At 44.4% G+C, this 21,851-nt stretch overlaps 2 pseudogenes; both read left to right on the forward strand.

The window, feature by feature from the left end:
* Positions 1-370: 370 nt before the first annotated feature.
* On the forward strand, positions 371-489 carry LOC118607212 (annotated as a pseudogene).
* A 14,102-nt stretch (positions 490-14,591) lies between these two features.
* LOC118607231 lies at positions 14,592-14,710 on the forward strand (annotated as a pseudogene).
* The last annotated feature ends 7,141 nt before the right edge of the window (positions 14,711-21,851 follow it).

Consider the following 21,851-nt stretch of genomic DNA (forward strand, 5'->3'; position numbering starts at 1 on the left):
CATGACCCTCAAAAGTTTATACCTGCACAAAGCAGAAGTAGGAATCCCTCTTTTAGATCAGAGCTTGACAAGAATTTTCTGTAAAGATCCAGCTGGTAAATACTTTAGGCTTTGAGGGTCTGTTGAGACTACTCAGCTCTGCCATCATGGTGTGAAAATAACCCTGGACAATACGTAAATGAATGGATGTGGCCGTGTTCCAATAAAACTTTATTTATAAAAACAGGTAGGGAGCCTGAGTTAGCCCATTGCTAACCCCTGTTTTAAATGAAAACCATTGGAATGTAGGTATTTAGGATCCATCCTGTGAAGAGAGGCATCATAAAACCATCTTGTAAAGAGAGGGAAAGCAGAATTAAAAGGCAGAGAGATCTACGGCCATGCCACCCTGAACAAGCCTGATCCCATCTGATTTCAGAAGCTAAGCAGGGTCAGGCTTGGTTAGTACTTGGATGGGAGACCGCCTAGGAAGACCAGGTGCTATAGGCGTAAAAAATAAAAAATAAGGGATTGTAAGCTGACAAAGTCTTTGCAATCTGTGAGGTCGATCGAAGCTTGCCTCGTTAAAAAAAAAAAAAAGCAGAGAGAGCGAGTTATGGCAACAGCCATTAAACCCTGGATTTAGCTACGCCTGAAGGCTGGTCGCTCTTTCTCTCTTTCCTTGGAAGGCCACTGATGTATTCCAGTATCACCCTTTATTGCTTAAGGTAATTTGATGCAAGCTTTTGTCATCAAAGACTGTGCTGACTCATATGGATCTTGTTCAGCAGTCTATTCTTGGAGCCATAAAATCGTAATATGTCCAAGGCAGAAAGACCCGTCAATGACCTGGGAAGCAGGAAGAGGGAAAGGGCTTTTAAAAAATCTTAGCTCAGAGGCCTCAACTGAGCCTGACCACTAGCCAGAAGTGGGTAGGTTGGTCCCATTCATCCACAGCCCAATCGAGCCCCGCCCCACATCCTTTCAATCATTTATTGAGCAACTAACATTTGCTAGAGCCCGCGTCCTCATGTGGAAGGAAGAGAACAGGCATTTACTGCATTGTACTGTATGCGTACAATGTGTGTGCTGTGTACATATGACGTTGTGTGGCTTCCTTACAACAGCCTGAAAAATAGGATTGCCATCCCTATTTTGCACTTAAGGAATCAACAGCAAAACCCAGAAGGGTTAAGTGATTTGCCCAAAGTAACCAAGGCAGTAAGTGAAGAAGTTAGGATGTAATCCCTGCTTTGGGAGGCTACAAAATCCAATTTTTTCCTTGAAGTACCATTGCTATCTACCCTCACAAGAGGCCAAAAGTGGGGGCTCTGGTCTCTGTCATAGAAGCAACACGTTTATGATAAGCTGTGCGTTACACGGATGATGGATAGAATGTAGAGAAGCCAATGGCATCTGTCATCTGTTCACCGGGAGTGTTATAAGCAAAACCCAGGCCTGTTGGCTGTAAATACAGACTCTTCTTTCAAGTAAATTGGTGGTGTTGTATTAGAGAACTTCTCTCTGCAAAATGCTAACCATGCAGAGGTGCTTAAATTTTATGTGTGCAAGATTATGACTAGATACATAAAACGGGAGGAAAATTATCTGCATCCGACAGGACTTGGGTACACAATTACTATTTTCCCTTTTCTTTTAGCCTCCTTCCCAAAGCAGTTCTGGAGTGTCCTTAAGGAGAAAGTTGACAATGAAACTGCTGACTGTGAGCTGGTACGTGGCACTCATGGGGCGACGTCGAGAAGCTGGCACTCTCTACTTTTCTGGAGAAGAATCAAAGGCTGTCGCTGGGAACATCGCAGCCTATTTTAAAATAGTGACGGTCCCACCAAATGCACTGGCATTTGCGATGTGGAAGGGCAGGCTCTGCTTTACTTATGTTTGGGGCTGACTTGGTCCCCGGCATTCGCACTGTAGGGTACTGTGTGGGCAGAGCCTGGGACGTGAGCTCAGGGCCTGGACTGATGGAGGGAGAAGAAAATGAAAAGAGAAAACGTCTGTCTCTGTATCTGTCTCTGTCTCAGTCTCTGGCTTAGTCTCTGTCTCTCTCTCCTTGACATACAATGGAAGAATGAGAGGAGGATCGAAGAGAAATGCAAGAGGGAGGGACCCTGAGGGAGAATGACAGAGTGAGGCAAGAGAAATTACGGGGAGAAATAAAAAAAAAGGGAAAGTTGAGAGATAGCCCCAAACAGAGGCTCGAGGACAAGCCACAGAGCCACAGAGATGTCAGGAGTGAAACAGACACTCGTGTACACATGCACACAGATGTACGGAGAGAAATGTCTGTGCATACACGTATACATACACTTGAGGAGAGAGAGAGAACTTGGCAGAGTACAAAAAAGAAATGTAAAATTTGGGAAGAACTGAGAGGAGCCTTTTTTGGTGACTTTAATTCTGACATTAACCTGAGAAAAGAAGGAAATCGAACTTCATTTTTGAGCCTTTTAAAACTTATTATGTGCCCAGAACTTGAACTGACTGAGAGGACATTTGAGCACTCATTGAGAGGTCACTCACCACCTGTAGACACTCTTCAGAGTGTGAGGACATCCTGTCTTCGATCCCAGAATGGGAGCTCGTTGTCCTAGCCAGCTGATGACTCCCAAGCACGGTCTGAGATCCCCGAATGTCCTGAAAGTCAGACACCCCAGTAGCACAACTAGAGTCTGCGCCGACCCGCTCACGACCCTCTGGCGGTCTGGATTGTGTCCCATAGCACCTGCCTGTCGGGGACACATCGAAACCCCCAAGAACACTCTCTCATGACAGCGCCTCATGGTGGCGCTCCTTGATGTGACACTCATGTTCCTTTGAACCAACATCTTGGTGGACAAACCGTGTCCTGTGTTGACGCTGTGACCACACAGTAGCTTGAGAGAGGACATTGACAACACAAGTGTACATCATTACTTTGACAGGAGAGGGCGTAGTGTTTGTGCGTGCACACAAAGTCTATGTTATTCTCTTCCTACACCGGCCTTGCTGTCTGGGAGATCCTTCCATACACTTTCACATATATCACTGTTGCTAACCAGTGAAGCCTTTCCACAGGTCCATTGTCCCCTGGTTGTGTCAGATGGCATCTGGTGGGTGGATGATGATGTAGTTTCCATTTTTCTTTCTGCTACTCTAAGCGCTGCAACAGACGTCCATGTACCTGCTTCTGTGTCCACATACGTATCTCTCCATATCACAACAAGTGACCTTACTGCACTGAAGGGCAGGGCAAACATCGCCAAGTTGATTTCTGAGTCTCCCGCTCCAGTCTTTCAGTCTCTGGAAGCGTCAGGGTAAGGCCATTCAATGTGTCACTAACGATTTTGCTAAAACCCCTGTGGCGGGCAGAATAATGGCCGCCGCCCACAGATGTCCACGTCCCATTCCCTGGGGCCTGTGAACATGTTAGATTACATGGCAAAGAGGAATTAAGATTGCTAACTGGCTGACCTTGAGATGGAAGAGCATTCTGGATTATCCTCCCTGTGATCACAGAAGTCCTTATAAGCAGAACAGGGTGTTAGAACTTGGCCCAATGTCACTGACTTTAAAGATGGAGGAAGGGGCCATGAGCCAGGGAATGCTGGTGACCTCTAGAAGCTAGAAAAGGCAAGGAAATGGATCCTTCTGTCTCCAGAAAGGAATGCAACCCTGCTGGCATCTAGATTTTAGCCTAGTGAGACTAATCTCAGACTCCCGAGTTGTGAGATAATAAATGTGTGTTGCTTTAAGCCTCTAAGTTTGTGGTGATGCATTCCAACAGCAACAGGAAGTGAATACAGCCCTGTCCCTAAGCCCAGTCTCACAGCTCAGAGCAAAGAGGAGTCTATCTCTGAAAGGAGTTTTATGGAACTGGTGGGTAGGAGGCAGGAGGAGGCTGAGGCTGGGGAGAGGCCGCCAGGACCACCGGATCGGTAGAGGTCATGTTGAATTTGCTGCCAGAAGACTCACGTTTTGACACCAGATGCCAGTCATGCTAGGATCACACGTTCATTGCTAGTAAAGCCACCTCCTCCCACTCCAAAGATGCTACCTGCAGACATGCATGGATAGGCCTTTCATACCCCACTCAAGAGACGAGGTCTGATGGAGAGAGAAGGAATTCTCCGCAGACCAAGCCCACCGCTGTGCCCAATCTGGAAGGGTCTCGGATTCCTGGGTGCATGAAGCATCCTTGTGCACAAGGTCACCTTGATCAAATCCACGTTTTCAAAAACAACCCCAAATGTCCATCAGACCAGGAAGCCAGCGGGGAAATGAGCAATCGCGGTATTGTTTTTCTTTTGACTGCTGCTTTACAGAAGGACTGTTTCATCTCACCTTGCCCTTCTCTCTCCTTGTCTTTATGTCTTCCCCTCTGTTTCACACATCCAGATGCTCTCGCTCACTCTCAAAATTAAAAGGGACTAGCAAATGCCTGGGCAGCTCTGACAGCCTCCGGCGGCATCAAACACTCTGGTCAGTCTGGGGCTGCTTCTGCCAGCGGCAATCAGCCCCGTAGGTTTGGAACGGTTGCATAACAGGCATTTTCAGTCCTCACCATCTGTGGGCTGGGGCGCTGCCGTTGAGAATAACATCAGGCAGCATGGATCATCTTTAGATTCAGCCGAAAAAGAAAACACAATAAAGATATTTTCATTTGTAGGAATAAAAAGAGATCGGCTCAGGGCCGCAACCTGACGAAGCATCTGAGCAGATCCAACAGGAAGATTTTATCTTGAGGGTAATGGAGTGTAGACATTGAGAGCATTAGCTCTGAGCTGGGTCCGAATCTTAGATCAACCGCATTGTGACTCTTCAACTCTGAGACTTGTTTTCCCCATTTGTGATATGAGTACTCAAGTCCCTCTCTCACGGTTTGCAAATAAGCATTGCTAAAAGAGAACCATACATGTTCCATAGTTTTCATTTTTGGAACTCTAGGTTTCTGACTTTGGGCGAGTCACTTTAATATCTCTGTGCCTCAGTTTCCTTACATGTAAAATGAGTGTGCCATTAGCACCGACCTCAAAAAGTCATGTGGATTTAATACAGATGAAGCCTTAAGATTAGTGCCTAGAGCGGAGTATGAGTCCAATAAATGTTAGATATGGCAATAAGGCTGTCACCAGGATTTTTGTTTGCAAATGACAGAGACTCATCTTGACTGGCCTCCTCTAGGGCAAAAGAGGGTGGTGAATTAGGATTGGAGTTACCGAACTATGGCCAGGGAGAGGGACTCTTTCTCTCCAACTCTCAAATTTCTCCTCTGTGCTTGCCAAGTTTTTTGTTTGTTTGTTTTTGCTTTCTTAGAATGGCTTTCATCTGCCTGCATGTCCACCAATTGGTAAAAGTTACACTTTTTCTGGCTTTTCCACTAGGGAAAGTCAAACTCTAACTCTAGCTCCAGGTAGAAAGATCCTGGGGAAGAAACGTGATTGGTTGGGCTTTCATCAAGGTCCCTCCCCCTTGGACCAATCACGGTAGCCAGAGTGGTGAGAGCCTGTGATTGGTCCAGCTTTAATCACATGACTGGTCTTAAAGCTCATATGTGTGGTTGGAAGAAAAGAAATGGTATTTCCCCAAAGATGGAAGGCACCTCACAGAGAAACACAGTAGCATTCTGTTATGGTCAAAAACAAAACAAAACAAAAACAAACAATCAAAAAAACTCAGCCTGTTTTCTGGCACAGAAACAGATCTTTAAGGAATCATCCTCCATTTACTAGTCCTCACCTCAGGGATCCTCATCTATAAAACGGAATTCTCATAGTGCTAGTAGTGAGGATTGAGTAACACATATTAGAATCGAACAGGGCAGGTCTATAACAGGAGCCTCATAAATCCTTTGCCCTTTCCCTCTCCATAGCCACGGATGCAGGAAGACCACCACACAAACAATACAAAGCTTCCTGAGCGAATCCACGGGAGAGCTGCCCCCCTCCAGGACCCGGGGACTCTGAGGCAAATGTAACTCGAGAAACAACCACTCTCACCACTTCGTAATTAGGCTGTGATTGTTGTGTATCTGTGCGCACTGTACTGTAACTCCCTCTGCCCGAGGCTGGTGCTAGAGCTGGGAAAATACAATTTCCTCCAAACTAATTTAGTTTTAAGGGGAAAATGAAAGTTTAAAGTAGTTTAATGTTTCGGCAAAACCATAATGACTGGGGCAGATTGGACGATGTGAACCAATAAAGCCCCCTAATTCTGATAATAACTCAAAGCTTAACTCTTTCCCACATCAAAACTCATCCCGATGCTGACATTCTGCCCAGGACAACAGGATCCAGTGGACATGAGAACAATTATTCTTCTGTATTTATTTGAATTTATTTTTTAAACAAACAGCATTACTGTGGACCACAGTAGAGCCGTAAGGACACAGTTATTAAGATTATTTATGTAGCCTGGTAGTTATACCCTAAGAGATTCCCCCAGAATTTATACATTTCCATTCTATTCACGTTTTCCTTAGACCTGGGGTTCTCAGGTAAGAGTCTCATCCTTGGGTTTTACATATAAAATAGCCGTTGAAAAGGCCCGGGTTAAAACATTAGCTCTAAAGTGTGAACTCTGAGAGCCTCAGTTTCTCACTTATTAAAAAAAGAGGAGAAAAAAGGCTTATAGGGTTGTTGTGAGAATTAAATAGGTTAGTGACATAAAGTACCTGACCAATGAGATGCGCACGCGCGGACACACACACACACACACACACACACATTGAGAGAGAGAGAGAGAGAGAGAGAAGAAAGCACAGGAAACAACATTTATTTATTTGCTACCCTTCTTGAGTACCTACTGTGGTGTGGCTGGCATTATTATGCAGGTCCAAGGATTCATAAAGGCATAAGATGTGGAGGACAGCTCTTGGCGCCCAGACAAACTTTGTAGCTTTGTTTCCTGCCACTTGCCCTGATTATTCCACATTTCAGTTAATTAACTTTTCAATTTTCAACCAAATTCCAGAAAGCTTTTTCCTCTTTTATGTATGTTAGCCTCTAGCTTAGATGTATTTTTCCCCTTCTTTTACTTGCAAAACTCCATTTTCTAAGATCAGGCTCAACTTTCATTTGTTCTGCAGGGTCTTTCTTCTCTGAATACCCAAGCATAAGTCCCTGCACCCTTCACTGTCCTGTCACAGCACTGTGTCAATATCTCTGTGAAAAAACATTTTTTAGTTTTATAATGTATTTTCTCATATGTTTAACTGCAGCGTGAGCTGGATATGTCTTAATCTTCCTGGTGTCTAGACGCTTGGTACATGTTTGCTCAAGGAATGGTTAGAGAATGAGTGAAAGATACACGATGTGCATACCACAACTCTCAATTCACTGCTCGTGACAGACATCACTAATCGATAGGCTCAGGCTCATGGTTTGTCTCAATCTCAGGCTCCAGCAGACACTCTCAATCAATTACAGTTAACAGCTGAGTGGAAGCTTACTGGCCATGCCTGAATCAGAGGATCTTTCTAATTAGTGTTTCCCAAATACCGTCTTCAAACAACTTGCATCAGGGACTTGGATGTTTAGAGATGGTGCCCAATAACCTATTTTCGGAAAGAAAAGGTCAAGGCGATTTGGGGGCAGGCTGCATACTGAGACTCACCAGTCTAGATGTCACTGTCTTGAATTACTTAAACGAAGTAAAGGCTGCATAATTTAGTGTTTCATGCACTCTTTTGAAAAATATTACAAAAAAAGAGAGAAGGAAAAGAATGGCTCAGGCACATCCTTTCTCCTGACTCCATAGGCCTCTCAGCTTGACAGAGGTTATACTTCAGACTTTTGATTTGAACTGATCCCACACTCTAAACCCTCTGTCTTGAGAATTCCTTTATTTCTTCGTCTTCTTTATTTTTAAAGTCATATCGAATTGCAACAACCTCTTTCTACAAGGACAATTTTAAAATCTCGGAATGTCTCTCGCCTCCCCGCCCCCTGCCTTTGCATACCCGTGGTCACTGAGGAAGCTAATTATAATTGAGCCAAGAAAAAAGTTGGCTTTGGATGGCAGCCAAAAAGTTGGCTTTAGATGGAGAAATTCTATGGCAAATACATAACTATTTTCAAAGTTAGGAAGCTGCTTCTTTAAGAGAGTGAACCCACGAAGAGTTCCGCCCACTTATCTTTCCTTCCTTTCCATGGATTCCGGGTTTCTTTGTACAGAATCAGAATGACAGTCCCCAGATCCTTTCACTTGACATGTCTGTCCTCTCTTGGCTCACCCCAGGTGCACCACGACCTTGGTTCCTGCTCTGCCTCCCCTTCTCCTCCCTCTCTCGTCCCAACCTCTAATGATATCTTTGTCCAATTATACTGAGTAGGTGACGGCAAGGGGTGCCAGATAGGTTTTTGGGCAAAGGGTTGAGTATGAATGAAGGTTGAGCAAGAGTCTCGGGCAGGCAGTGGCATGAGTGACTCAGGGAAAGCAGAAGAGGGAAATGAATTTGTCTTCATTGTTCATCTTGTCCCCTCCCCCACCCCCCAAGTGTAACCAGCCAGCTGGTCTACCTGATGAGCAAGAAGAGAATTAATGTTTGTGAAGTAGTGTTGCGTTATTTGAAGCCTTGACATACCCCATTTTACCATTTTATTTACTCCTTATAACCATCTCCCTGTGACATCAGTTACTATTTCTATTTTATTTTTATGGCTGAAGAAACTAGGGATGAGAGAATTTCCTTCCTCATTTTTTTTTATTCCTTCAAAAACAACATCGATTGAGTGTTGTCAGGGAGTTTGTCTCCATGCTGGTTCTTGGGGCAATGAACTAAAAAGATGTTTTTCTGTGGCTTCATGGTACTTACAATCCGGCGGTGGGAAAGATAGTAATCAAACAATCACAGGGACACATGTTAAATGGCAGCTGCAGGAAGTGCCATAAAGGAAAGGCACACACTAGCCCTGTGAAGCGAAATTTGTCACATCTAGGGGAACTTCTTAAAGAATGCCAAGTCTGGGCTGGGTTGGAGGTAACCAGGGAAAGGTGAGGAAAAATTCTACAGCAGATGATGGGGGTGAGGGTGGGAGGAGGCTCTGCATGTGTAACTTGCACGTATAACTTGACGTGTTAAAAGAGAAATACTTAAAGGAGGCCAGTTAACTAGAGAATGATGAGTGAGGAGGGACCTATATGGAGGTAACACCAGAGATATCTGCAAAGCCTTGTATATCCTTGTTCTGGTTGACTTTATAACGTAAAAATGTTCTCCAGGCAAAAATCTCATGGCCTAACGTTTGAGTGTGGGTTAGAAAACTGACTCACTGGTCACTCCAAGCAGAGCTTCAAGCCCCCAAGGCTGGCCCTTAACAAGAAGGGCCTGGTCTGGGGACAATGCTGGGAATTCATACAACTGGTGGCTGGTGCTGTTAGTCCAAGTCCATTCCCTCCCCAGCTTCCCTAATGGTGACACCGCACACATGTCCTCCCTGGCTGCCTCTGAGACCTAGTTCCCCTCTGCCCCCTTCACCCTACCCGTTTCCAGTCCAGCATCGCTTCACCTGATTAGGCCAAGCTCACCCAGGATAATCTCCCTTTTTACTAACTCAGAGTTAACTGATTAGGGACCTTGATTGTATTTGCCAAATCTCTTTGCCTTAGCTGTATGATGTAACCTAATTATGGGGATGACATTTACAAGGGACTGAATGTTTGTGTCCCCTTAAATTCATATGTCGAAATCCTAATCCCAATGTGAAGATAGAGTCTTTGGGAATTAATTAGCTCATGAGGGTGGAGCCCTCACAAATGGGATTAATGCCCTCATAAGTAGAGGTCAGAGAGCTCGCTAGCTGTCTCTCTGCCATGTGAGGATGCAAAAGAAATTGGCTGTCTGCAAACCAAGAAATGGGCTCTCACCGGGCACCAGATCTACCAGTACCTTGGATCTTGGACTTCGTAGCCTCCAGAACTGTGATACATAAATATATGTTATCTCAGCCACCCAGTTTATGGTAGTTTGTTATAGCGGCTCGAACTAAGATAACATACTATCATATCTCTAGTCTACTTATATTTAAGACGAGGAGATTATACAGGGGGTCTATAAGAGGGGGCTGGAATTTTGGGAGCCGTCTTAGAATTCTGCCTACCACAAATTAGCACAGTGGTTCTCAACTATGAACAATTTTTATCCCTAGGGGTCATTTGACAATGGCTGTCTCAAATGAGGTGCGTGCTACTGGTATCTAGTTGGTAGAGCCCAGGGACACTGATAAACATCTCACAATGCACAGAAATCTCCCCAAGACCAAGAATTGTCTGGCTTTAACTGTCAATAGTACTGAGAAACGCTGACTTAGAAAAAGAAGGAGAAATTTGGGGTAGAGGGCTGGGAGAGTATTGGAGGATGGTGAGCTGTGTGGATGCCATTTCTTATCTGGCTTTCTAAACTGTCTTTCATTAAAGGAAGGATGATCAGCAGCGTAGGGAACATTTCTTTAGAGCATTTTAAGACTGTGCAGAGCTGGGCTTGGCCCTAGAACTGAACAAATGTGACTCTTTGCCTTGTAATGGAATGGAGCAGCACTCTGTTCTCTCAGCCTGAATCCAGGAGGATTGCAAGCTCTGGGAGCTGTTGGAAAGGGAATTCTTGACATGAACCTTGGTAGTGTGGGTGTGGACCAGAGCGATCTGCAGAAGGAGAGGTGGACAAGGTATGTTTAGTTTGGTATCTGTGGCTGATAAGCTGGTTTGTGGGCTCAGGTGATATTATAAGAAATTCATAATTGTTGAACACTTTAAGTGGGGCTAATTTCCAATAATCAGGGTACATAAGCACCATAATTTGGTTATTAAAGGAAATGTATTAGTCGTTAAGGAAATGCAAATCAAAACCACAACGAGACACTACTTCACACCCACCAGGATAGCAGTAATAAAAAAGATACACAATAGCAAGTGTTGGCGAGATGTTGAAAGATCGAAACTCTCCTAGGTTGCTGGTGGACATGTGAAATGGTACAGCTGCTTTAGAAAACAGTCTGGCAGTTCTTCAAAAGGCAAAATGCAGAGCTCAGCAATTTCACTCTTACATATATACCTAAGAGAATTAAAAACATAGGTCTACGCAAAAAAATTGTACTTGGATATTCATAGCAGCCTTATCCACAAGAGCCAAAAGGTAGAAACAATCCAAATGTCCATTAACTAATGAATGGATAAATAAAATAAGGTCTATACATGTGATGGAATAGTATACAGCCATAAAAAAGAATGAAGTACTGCTATGTGCCACAACATGGGGGAAGCTTGAATACATTATGTTAAGTGAAAGAAGGCAGACACTAAAGGCCATGTGTTTTATGATTTCATTTATAATAGTCAAATCCATAGAAATGGAAGACACATTAGTGATTGCTAAGGATCAGAAGAGGGAGAAAATGGAAAATGACTTCTGAAGGCTACAGGGGTTTTTTTTTGGGGGGGGGGATGAAAAGCAGTTCCGAAATTAGACAGTGAAGATGGTTGCATAATTTTGTGGATCTACTAAAAACCACGGAATTGTAAATTTTGAGAGAGTGAATTTTATGGTATGCAAATCATATCTTAACAAAAAAAAAATAATTTAAAAAGTAAACGTGATCTTATTTTGTGATCTAAGGTGCTGAGGCCTGAGATGGCTCAGTTGCATATGGAAAGTCATGGAGGAGTTCTTGACCCTTCCTATGACAATCTTGTTAGAAGTGAGGACCTATTCCCCCATGTGTCCCCGGATCCTACTGTTCCTTTCTTGTGAGGGTCCTTTCCCCTAATGCCTTTCTAACCAAATCTTTCGACTCGAGGTGCAGAGTGAACTGTCTCTCCTGGGGCATCTTTAACGTTGCCCCCTCCTTTCAAACTTGAAATATCTACATATATGTAGCTATATAGATAGATAAATAGTGCGTATGTGTCTCTGTGTGTGTGTCTGCATATCTGTGTGTATTTACATACGGCACTTATTGTATACTTGTTATATAATATTTTGCATGATAAACAGATGACCTTGCGGGATTGTGAAATCCTCAAGGGGAGGATATCCACTAAGATTCTTTCTGCTGCAAGTGATACCAAGCCAATTTCACTCTCATGAGAGAGAAAAATAGATGGTCTAGAGACTGGGCTATGTTCCGATGTGGCTTCACAAAGGGCTCAGTTTGCTCTTTCCTTATTTTGGCTCCCCTTTCTTAGTCTTTGTTGCAGATTTACCCTCAGGTTCAACTCCAGTGGTGAGTGGAAGTGTAGCTCTCTCTCCCCACAGGTCTGGCTCAGCTCCAAGGTTCGCCCTGAATGGCTCTTCCCCGATACTGCCTTTGTGGGCGACGGGAGGATGGGGTGCATGGAGTGTCTGGGATTACATCACTCATCCATCCCTGGTGCTGATGGAATTCAGGCTGACCCCAGAGGCCAAGGTTTAGGAATAGAAAAGGGAGTGATTTTCAGAAGGAAATTGGTGTAGTATTGCTCAAGGGATAGGAGATGGATATTGAACGGCAAAAATGAACAAGTATCCGCTGTGGTTCATTTCTGTATCCCCAGTACTTAGAACAGGACAGGCACTCAGCCAACATCTATTGAATTACATAGGACCCTGAAATACCAGCTTCCAAATCACATTCTGTAAGAAAGAATGAAATGCTTTACAAGTTGGGCTGAACGGGGAGAACATAGGAAATTAAACCCTCAGAGCACTTGGGATTTACATCGAAAAAGGCCATGCTCTGCTTATCATTTTTGACGTTTCTTTTACACCGGTGAAAGTCCAAATCGGTGGATCCCCATCTTTTGTTTAGTGACAGCTGTAATTAACTCTTTTCAAAGTCAATGGAAGCTATAGACTTTATAAAATAAAATTTTATGTGACACAATTTTACATGACACAATAATTTACCTGGAATTTTTGGAATCCCTAGACCTGTAGGAGTCTCAAGGTAAGCAGCTTTGCTCTAAGTAATTACCAGTGTTGGATTTTGTATATTTTCATGATTTCCCATTGTTTTCAAAATCTTTCCTCTTGCAGCTACCCTGACTCAGGACTAGAGGGCGCTGTGTACCCAGAAATCACATCATTCACAGTGTGAGAGCTCCTTAGATTTTCATACAAAAAGGCTTGTTCACCGCTCAGTTAACAAGTAAGTCCTTCCCTGCTCCCAGGAGGGGAGGAAGCCAGCCCCCTGTGAAGAAAGGGATGGGGAACAGGGAGAGGAGCGGCCTAAATGTTTCCCTCATTTGTATGTTGATGAAATGTCGGCAGTCTCCCCAGAGTTCAAGTGCCTGGTTGCCATTGATTTCCCAGCCAGGATCCTGGGGTGTTGGGATGCGCAGCAGATTGGGAGCATCTGAGGTTCAAAGTCCCAGTCTTGCCTCTGGCTTCCTGGGGGATCTCAGGGAGGCCCCTTCCCTTCCCTGAGCCTCCGCGTTCTTATTTGCAAAACTAGGGGACTGGATTAGCTGCTCCCAGACAATTAGGGTCGGCGATGCCTCCTCTCAGATTCAAATGTGCTTGCGGAGGGGTGGAGGGATGTGAGGGAAAAGTATGCAGCCGAGGAAGACTGTGGCTAGCCTCGGAAATGAACAGATCAGGCGATCCCGTGAGAACTGGGGTAAAACAAATCCAGAGAATGAATGCGGAGAGCTGAAGAAGTCCCCTCCACGATTCGAAGTGGTTTGTGTGTGAACGCGGCCTGCTTGTATCTGCAAGGACGGCATTGCAGGAGGCAGCCTCCGAGATGCTCCAGTGTCTCCACGACTTTCTGTAATTCCCTCACAGCGAGTAGGACCGACCCCGTGGCTTCATCTTAACCAACAGAATGAGGAAAAAGTGCTGGTATGTCACTCCGGAGACTAGGTTACAAGAAGCTGGTAACTCCCATCCTTCTTTCCCTCTGCTTTCTGCTCTGACTAAGCCAGATGCCCTGTGGAGAGGCCCTGGAGGCAAGGAACTAAGAAAGGTCTCTGGCCAACAGTCAGTGAGAAAATGAGACCCTCAAGTCTAATGGCTCATGTGAAAATGAGTCCTGCCAGCAACCACAGGAATGAGCTTAGAAAAGGTTTCTCCCCGCATTAAGCCTTCTGATCACACTGCAGCCTCAGAGTCCGTAGACATCTATCCAGGAGCCATGCTTGGATCCTGACTTGCAGAAACTGAGACAATAAATCTTTGTTGTCTTAAGCTGCTAAGTTTTAGGGGGTAATTTGCCGTATAGTGATAGATAACTTAGGCTAATATTAAAGAAGTGGTTTTAAAATCTAAAATTGTTCTTTTTCCTAGCAGTGTGAGTTTGGTATATCCTTTCACTTCTCTAAGCTTTGGTTTCGTCATCTGTAAAGGGCCCTCACATTGTAGGATTGTTGGGGGGTCTAAATCAGATCATTCACAAAAAGTGCTTGCACAGTGTTTGGTCCATGAGCAGGTGTCAGCATTGACCTCGACGTCGCTGTTATCAACAAAGGAATCCAATAATAGGGGGGGAGGAAGCTAGAAGCTATTTAAAATATATTTTCCTATCCTTCCTCCAATAACACACATTACAATTATGTACAAGTGACTGGCCAATCAGAGAGCCACATCCTCTGGCAACAATGATTGGTCCAAGGAGAAGGTATTGATCTAAAAGGACCAATGAATCTACGGCCATGCCACCCTGAACAAGCCCGATCCCGTCTGATCTCAGAAGCTAAGCAGGGTCAGCCCTGGTTAGTACTCGGATGGGAGACCACCTAGGAAGACCAGGTGCTGTAGGCGTAAAAAATAAAATATAAGGGATTGTAAGATGACAAGGTCCTTGCAATCTGTGAAGTAAACCAAGGGTTGCCTCGCCTAAGAATAAAATAAAATGAAATAAAATAACAACTAAAAAGACCAATGAGAGTTCTTTCCTGAGATTGACGTAGAATTGCTGGGAGAGAGACTGGGCAGCTTCTGGAAGAGGTCGGAATTTCTAGCTATTCAAGTGTTAGAGAGAAATCCTCTCACCTTTTCTTCAAAACAGAGGCCCTTGGTAATTTCCAGAAAAGCTCTTGGAGAATTATTTTATTTCCATTAGAGTCAAATTCCAGTGATTAATGAAGCCTAAGAAAGCATCCCCAACGTAACAAACACAACAAAAGACAGGGAACCTGACTAACAAAGTCCAAAGTCCATCTGCAAATAATCTTTCATGGTTTAATTGGTCCTTTTAGGTAAAACCTTAGACTGTTGCAACAGAAATTGGTTCTTTTTACTTTAGAGAGTGCTCAGGGCTGATTACCTCTGAGGAGTGAGACCTGAGGGCAGATCATAGAGTGAGCCCTTTGATCTATCCCGTCCTGGTGGGTAGGAGATTCTAGGGATGGGTGGGTAAGAAAGCACTCACACCTCCTAGATGGATTTCCTGGGTGTCTCCTGGAAACCCTTAGTGATCTTCCCAACTCTCCCAGACACTGAATGTGGCCAAAACGGGTGATGGCAGATTGCCAGGAAACACACTGATTTATCGACTAATCCAAGTGTACATTCCGTCTTTGGAAATTAGAAACGATTTGTTTGTGTGCAGTTGTTTTTGTTTGAAGGGTAAAGCAGGAGTTTGCTTTGGGACATGTTGGACTTGAGACACCTAAAAGACATCCAGGGGAAAACTGGCTGGGTGAGTCTGCAGGAAAAGGAAGGTCCCGGCTGGACGTGCACATTTGGGAGTGACCAGTGCGTGGAGGACATATGGGTGAGATCATGGAGGGAAGGAAAATTCTGCTCCTCTTGACCTTGGTGTAGGCACCTCTCCTTTGGCAGGTGAGCTGAGCAGAATCCCAGTAACTAGGGAGGAGGCAAGAGAATTAAAATGTTAATCAAGCCACATTCAGAGACTGCAATATGCTGATCAGCCCCGCAGCCAGGCCTGGAGGACACCTGCAGAACAAAGGAAGATTTCTTCTGGGATTGCTGACGGCCCACTTTCCACACTGTGAGGGGGAAACAGGAACAGCAGAGCCTTTAAGTGACTGCACTACACAACTAAAATCGCTCATTTCCTATGGCTAAAACCATGGGAAACTATGGATTAATGGTTGGGGGCTGCCAGCAGGCCTTTCGGGCTACACACTCTTCCCCTTCCTCACTGTCTGTCTATATCAAAGGAGATAGAAACTAAAGAACGATATATAAACTGAATTCCCTGAGCACTCTGGGGTGCCTCTCACTCCCTGCCTCTGAGAGGAGACCACACTCTGTCTGTGGAGTGTTACCCGTTTTCTAATAAACTTTCCCTTTGACTCTAACTTGGGCGTGTGTGTTGGATTCTGTCTACACTCTCTGCCAAGAGACCCTCTTCTTCTCTCGGCGCAGGGCTCGTTCTCCCCCACTCGGGGACATTTGCCCCATCCTGCACCACCAGAACGTCTCGCGGAGACGTATCAGCTGCTTTTCTTGGGTTACTGGGAAATTGTTCCAGTCTCTCAGTCTGCATTGTGCTTCTGACTCTTGCAAGGGAGCGTGTCCCAACATCAGGAGCTGTGGAGGGAAGAGATGAGGAAGGGCTCATCATTGCTCGTGATGGTTAATTTTGTGTGTCGACTCGCCTGGGGGAAGGGATGTCCACGTAGCTGGTACAGCATTGTTGGTGGGCGTGTTCATGGAGGCGTTTCTGGAAAAGATTAGTATTTGATTCAGTAGACTGAATAAAAGAGATCGCCCATGTGGGCGGGTGTCATCCCATCTATTGAGGGCGGAAAGGTGGAGAAAGGGTGAATGTTCTCTGTTCTGGAGGTGGATGTTCATCTTTTCCTGCCCTCAAACACTGGAGCTCCTGCTTCTCGGGCTTTCGGATTCTGGGACTTATGCTTTTGGCCCCCCCTTCCCCTAGGTTTTTAGGCCTTTGGCCTTGAACTGGCTCCGCTGGTTCTCAGGCCTTGAGACTTTGGCTGAAATATACAACTGGCTTTCCTGGTTCCCCAGTTTGCAGATGACATGTTGTGGTATCTCTCAGGCTCCATAACCGTGTGAGCCAATTCCATCCTTTCCATCTCTCTCCTTCTCTTTCTCCTTCTCCCTCTCCCATCTATTTACCTTTGTCTCTCTCTCTTCTTTCCTTCCTTCCTTCCTTCCTTCCTTCCTTCCTTCCTTCCTTCCTTCCTTCCTTCCTTCTTTCCTTTCTTCCTACCTACCTATTTACCTATATCCTATTGGCTCTTTTCCTCTGGAGGACCATGACTAATACAGATTCTAGTATTGAGAGTGGTTCTAGAGGAACAGAATTTTAAGGATGAGTTTTCTGAATTGGTTCTGGGGTTTCTGGAACTGATCCTTTACTCTGATTAGATTTAAAGACACCACTATTTTTCAGTGGTAAAGGGAACACTGAGAATCCAGAAAGTTCATGTTTATAGAGAGACGCCACATTTCTGCCGTGGATATTTCTAATCAAACACTAACAGGAAGTAAGGAGCTAGGTAACTCTGTATGTGATATTTTCAAATATTTTTGGAAAACTAATGAATATAATGACATTGGTTGGCTGCTCCTAATGTTGCTGAACAAATTAGTGAGAGAGAAGGATGAGCTCGGGGATTGCCGTTCCATATAAAGGGCCCAGGAGCTTCCCGGTGCCCCGAGGGAAAGCCTTCCCTTCGTGAGCTATAGGGCTTAACTTACTGAAAATAAAATGCAGGGCCTCATTGGGAAAGAATGGGATCCTCTATGTTGGGATGGGGACATGTAGGGAGATCCTGATGAAGCTGGGGACATTGAGCCTCTAAATCCTGATAAGTCGTCTTTGCCAGTGGAAGAGGTCTATGAAAGCACAGTGGCAGCTTCCTGTCTACCTGCCTTGCTGTCAGACTTCTCACCTCATCCGAGGGGATTAACCCTGTACTGTCTGAGGAAATGGTAATGAGACCCCTGAGGCAGTTGCCATGCAAGATAATACTGATTCTCCTCAGGACCCCATCCCCACCACCTCTCTTTGCTTCTAGATTTACAACCTCACCTTTACTCTGATTAGATTTAAAGACACCACCAAAGGTGAGGTTCAAAGTATGACCTGTGAGGAGGTGTGTTACACACCAAAAGAGCTACTTCAGTTTTCTCATTTACACAAGCAGAAATCTGGGGACTATGTTGGGGAACAGATATGGGATGGGATAAGGGTGGAAGGAAAATAAAGTTGAATCAGGCCGAATGGATTGCTATGGGCCCACGAAGCAGAGACTCTGCAGTTAATGCTGTGGCTCAGAAGTTAGGACTCTTAACAGTTTGGTTGGTGGGTTGGTTGGTTAGTGGGTTGGCTGAAACATGGATCAAAAGATAGCTCTGACCAGGAACGAACTGGAAATGAATCTATTTGGATTCGGAGGCTTAGAGAGATGGGAATTTTAGTGTGGATTTGCCATTTAAGACCTGCTCAACTACACTGGGAGGGCCCAGAAGACATAGCTTTTTCTAATGTTTTGAGAAGTAAAGTCGTGAGGAGAGCCTGGCATCCTTGAAGAGCTTTGTCCTTGTTCTTCTCTGTAGCTGGACCTTACAGAGGGAACCACAGCCACTCAACTGGGAAACCTAAATGCAATGGTGTTAAGGGTGGAAAATTTTCAAATGGCCAACTTCTGCTTCCATTGTTTAATGTTAAACAGGGTGTAGTTGTAGGAGGTATTCTGTGCAAAGATATGCTAATGTTAAGGGTGTAGTTATCTTGTGTAAAGATGTGTTAATGGCCAGCCTCTGCTTCTGTAAACCTGCTTGTTTGCTGGAGGGGGTTTTGGGGCTTTTTAAGCTATCCCCTCTGGAGGCTCCAGACTGATCTCTTCTAACCCTGCTGGTAGACAGTCAGTTGCTGGCTGGTTAATAAAGGCTCACAATTCATCTCAATTGGCTCCATGGGTCTTAGATTTTATCAAACCACAACCATGGGAGTAATTGGATCTTGGGGTGGTAGGGGCCAAGTGGAGGCACTCAACCACCAAGGGCAAGGTGGACATAGTTATCATAAGGTACAGCAGAGTCAAAGCAGCAATCAGAATAATTCAACCCATAGAGACCTATGGCGTTGGCAAGTTAATCATGGTATGTGTCGTGTAAGTAAGGTAGACAGGAAGTCTACTAAATTCTTACTTGAGCTGTATTAGCAGAAAAGTTCTTGGTCAAGTAAACAAAAGTCTAACTCAAATCATAAAAACAAAGAGTCATAAGTCTTTCAATCAATCCCCAGCCTCAGATTGATTTGTAGACCTCGGGCCCCTCCAATGAGAAGGAGGCCGGGTCCTCTTGAAAATTTATGATGTAAATCTATCTGCCAGCCTTCCTGCAAAGGACCTAGAGCCTTGTCCAGGATCACTATGCTTTGGGGAAAAGGAAACAATCAGACCTTTTGGAGACTACTGGACACTGGCTAAGAAATGGCATTGATTCCAGGAGAATGGAAGCATCTCTGTGGCCCTGCAGCCAGAGTAGGTATTATTGAGGGTCAGGTGATCTATGGAAGTCTATCTCACAGTGGGTCCAGTGGGCCTCCAAACCCACTCTGTGGTTACTCTCCCACTTCCAGAACGCATAGGCAGGACATAATTAGGACGGACATACTTAGCAGCTGGCAGAATCTCCACTTTGGTTCTCTGACCTGTGGAGCAAAGGCTATTACAGTGGGAAAGGCCACGTGGGCTAAGTCACTTCGTGTCCTTGAGCTTCATTGTTCCATCTGTACAATAATAGGTGGATCAGGTGATTTCTGCAGATCCGTTTCGCTGTAATACTTGCTTTCTGTCAATTCCATCAGGTTAAAAACCAGCAAATTGTGGTATGTGTTTGAGCTACGGCCGAGTTCTAAAAAATTATGGCAAGTACCATCTGGCTCCAATCTTTAGTCATTCTCCAGAGGCTTCTCGAAATTGCCACCCTCTGCCTTCTCCCTGTAACCAGGAGACAAGGGTGGCACTGAATCCTGTCATTTCTATTCACCAACCCTTTATGGTGGATCATTAGGATGCATTTGTTATGAATAATTGAGAAAGAGAGGAGATTATATGCAGGCATTAACAAAATTAGTGCATCAGTGACCACATAAATTCCACTAGACTATTTTACGTCAGGCAATATAATATAATGTTAGAGCTTCTAGAGTTGGTGGGGGGTTGTTGAGACACCGCATCTGACCCAGAAAAAAGAAAGGGTGGCTTATTTAACAAAGAGTTAATGAGCGTCTGCTGTGTCCTGAACACTATCTTCATGACTCCAAACTTCTCAGGCAAGAAAATCATTCTGGAGTAGAAGACTGAGTCCTCACACTCAATTTTGCCTCTTGGCAGCCGGGTGAATGTGAGGTAAGTTTCTTACTTAAACCTACCAATCCTGTTTGCAGATCTGTAAAGTGGGAATAATAATATCGTCTTTCTCTTAAGGTTATGACGAGGTCTAGGGAAGGCAGTGTTTGCAAAGTGGTTAGCACAGCTCCCTGTACCTAGAAAGCTCTCTATAACTGGTGTTACTATTACTTATTACCATGTGCCGGACAGAACATTCGATGCATTGCTTATGCTGCTGCGCTGTGTTTACTTATTTCATCTCAGGCCATCTGATCCAGCTCTGGTATTTGATAGGTGAGAAAACAGTCTTTCTCAAAATTATACACTGCATGATATTTGGCCACAAAAATTATAAGATGCCAAATTCAGGTAAGCTCTTGGGGTCACCTATAAATCCTTTTTTATTTGCTTACTATAGATTATCTCATTTACTCTCCATAATAGACCTAAGTAGTAGGTGCTACTATTATCTCCATTATGTAGATAAGGAAATGGGAGATGTTAAAAGGCCACGTGGCCTCACCTTCATCTCTGTCATCCTGCATCCTCCCAACAATCCTGTCGCAGGTGATATTTTCGTTTGGCAGACTGAGAAGTTGAGGCTTGGGGAGATTAAGCAAATTGCCTCAAGTTTCAAGGAGAATACAATGTAGAGATGAAATTCAAAGCATAGATCTGTCTGCCCCCTAAACAATGTAGTGGACTGATTACGAGTTCCAGTTCTGGGAACAGATGCCCTGTGTATTAATCTACTAAAAGCGACAATGACTAAAACTGCAGTATCCCACCTCCTGCCTTCCTACCTCCCATTCTCTGTCAGCCTTCTCTGCTTTATTTTTCCTCTAAACACTTATCATCTTCCTACAGGGTGCATATAGTATTACTTATTCTGTTTATAATTTTCATCCTTTCCTCTAGAACATAAGCTCTGTGAATATGGGGATTTTTTTTTTCTTTTCTATTTTCTCCATCGCTGTGTTCCCACTCCTGGAATGTGCCTGGCCCAGGTAAGCATATCCATGATAGTTCAATTCCTGAATAATCTCAGCTTCACCACTCTACAATTTAGGAGCTGCCTGCTCGCTTTGGTAAATTACTTATTCTCTCTGTACTTTGGTTTCCTCCACAGCAACATAGAGAAAATGGTGATACCTACTTCCCACAGTGCATGTGAGAATTAAAGGAGTCGATGTACATGAAGGGCTTAAAACAGGGGCAGGAATACAGTAGGCGCCCAATAACTGTTGACTATTACATAATCTATTGTATGCCAGTGCGTTAATGATGCTAACTACCCTTTAATGACAGTCTTCTGTGTCAATATTGATTTTACGTGTGTTATCTGGTTGACGCCTTTAAATGATTCTCATCCTCACTATAAAGATGAGGAAACGGAGGGATAAAATGTCTTTTACCATCACGTCCTTGATCGGCATCCAGGGAAGGCGTTTTCATCTTACCCAAGAAAGTCAATCTCTCCAGTTTTCCCATTATGGAAGCTAGTCACACTGCCACATCGGCATTTCAAGTTTCCATTTATTAAACTTAAAAGCTTTACAGCATCAGTGTTGGTTTGCAAAATGCCTGGTCGGCATCCTCCGTTAATTAATGCCAGTCTT

The sequence above is a fragment of the Rousettus aegyptiacus genome, unplaced genomic scaffold (assembly GCF_014176215.1).
Source record: "Rousettus aegyptiacus isolate mRouAeg1 unplaced genomic scaffold, mRouAeg1.p scaffold_m13_p_8, whole genome shotgun sequence".
Taxonomy (NCBI): domain Eukaryota; kingdom Metazoa; phylum Chordata; class Mammalia; order Chiroptera; family Pteropodidae; genus Rousettus; species Rousettus aegyptiacus.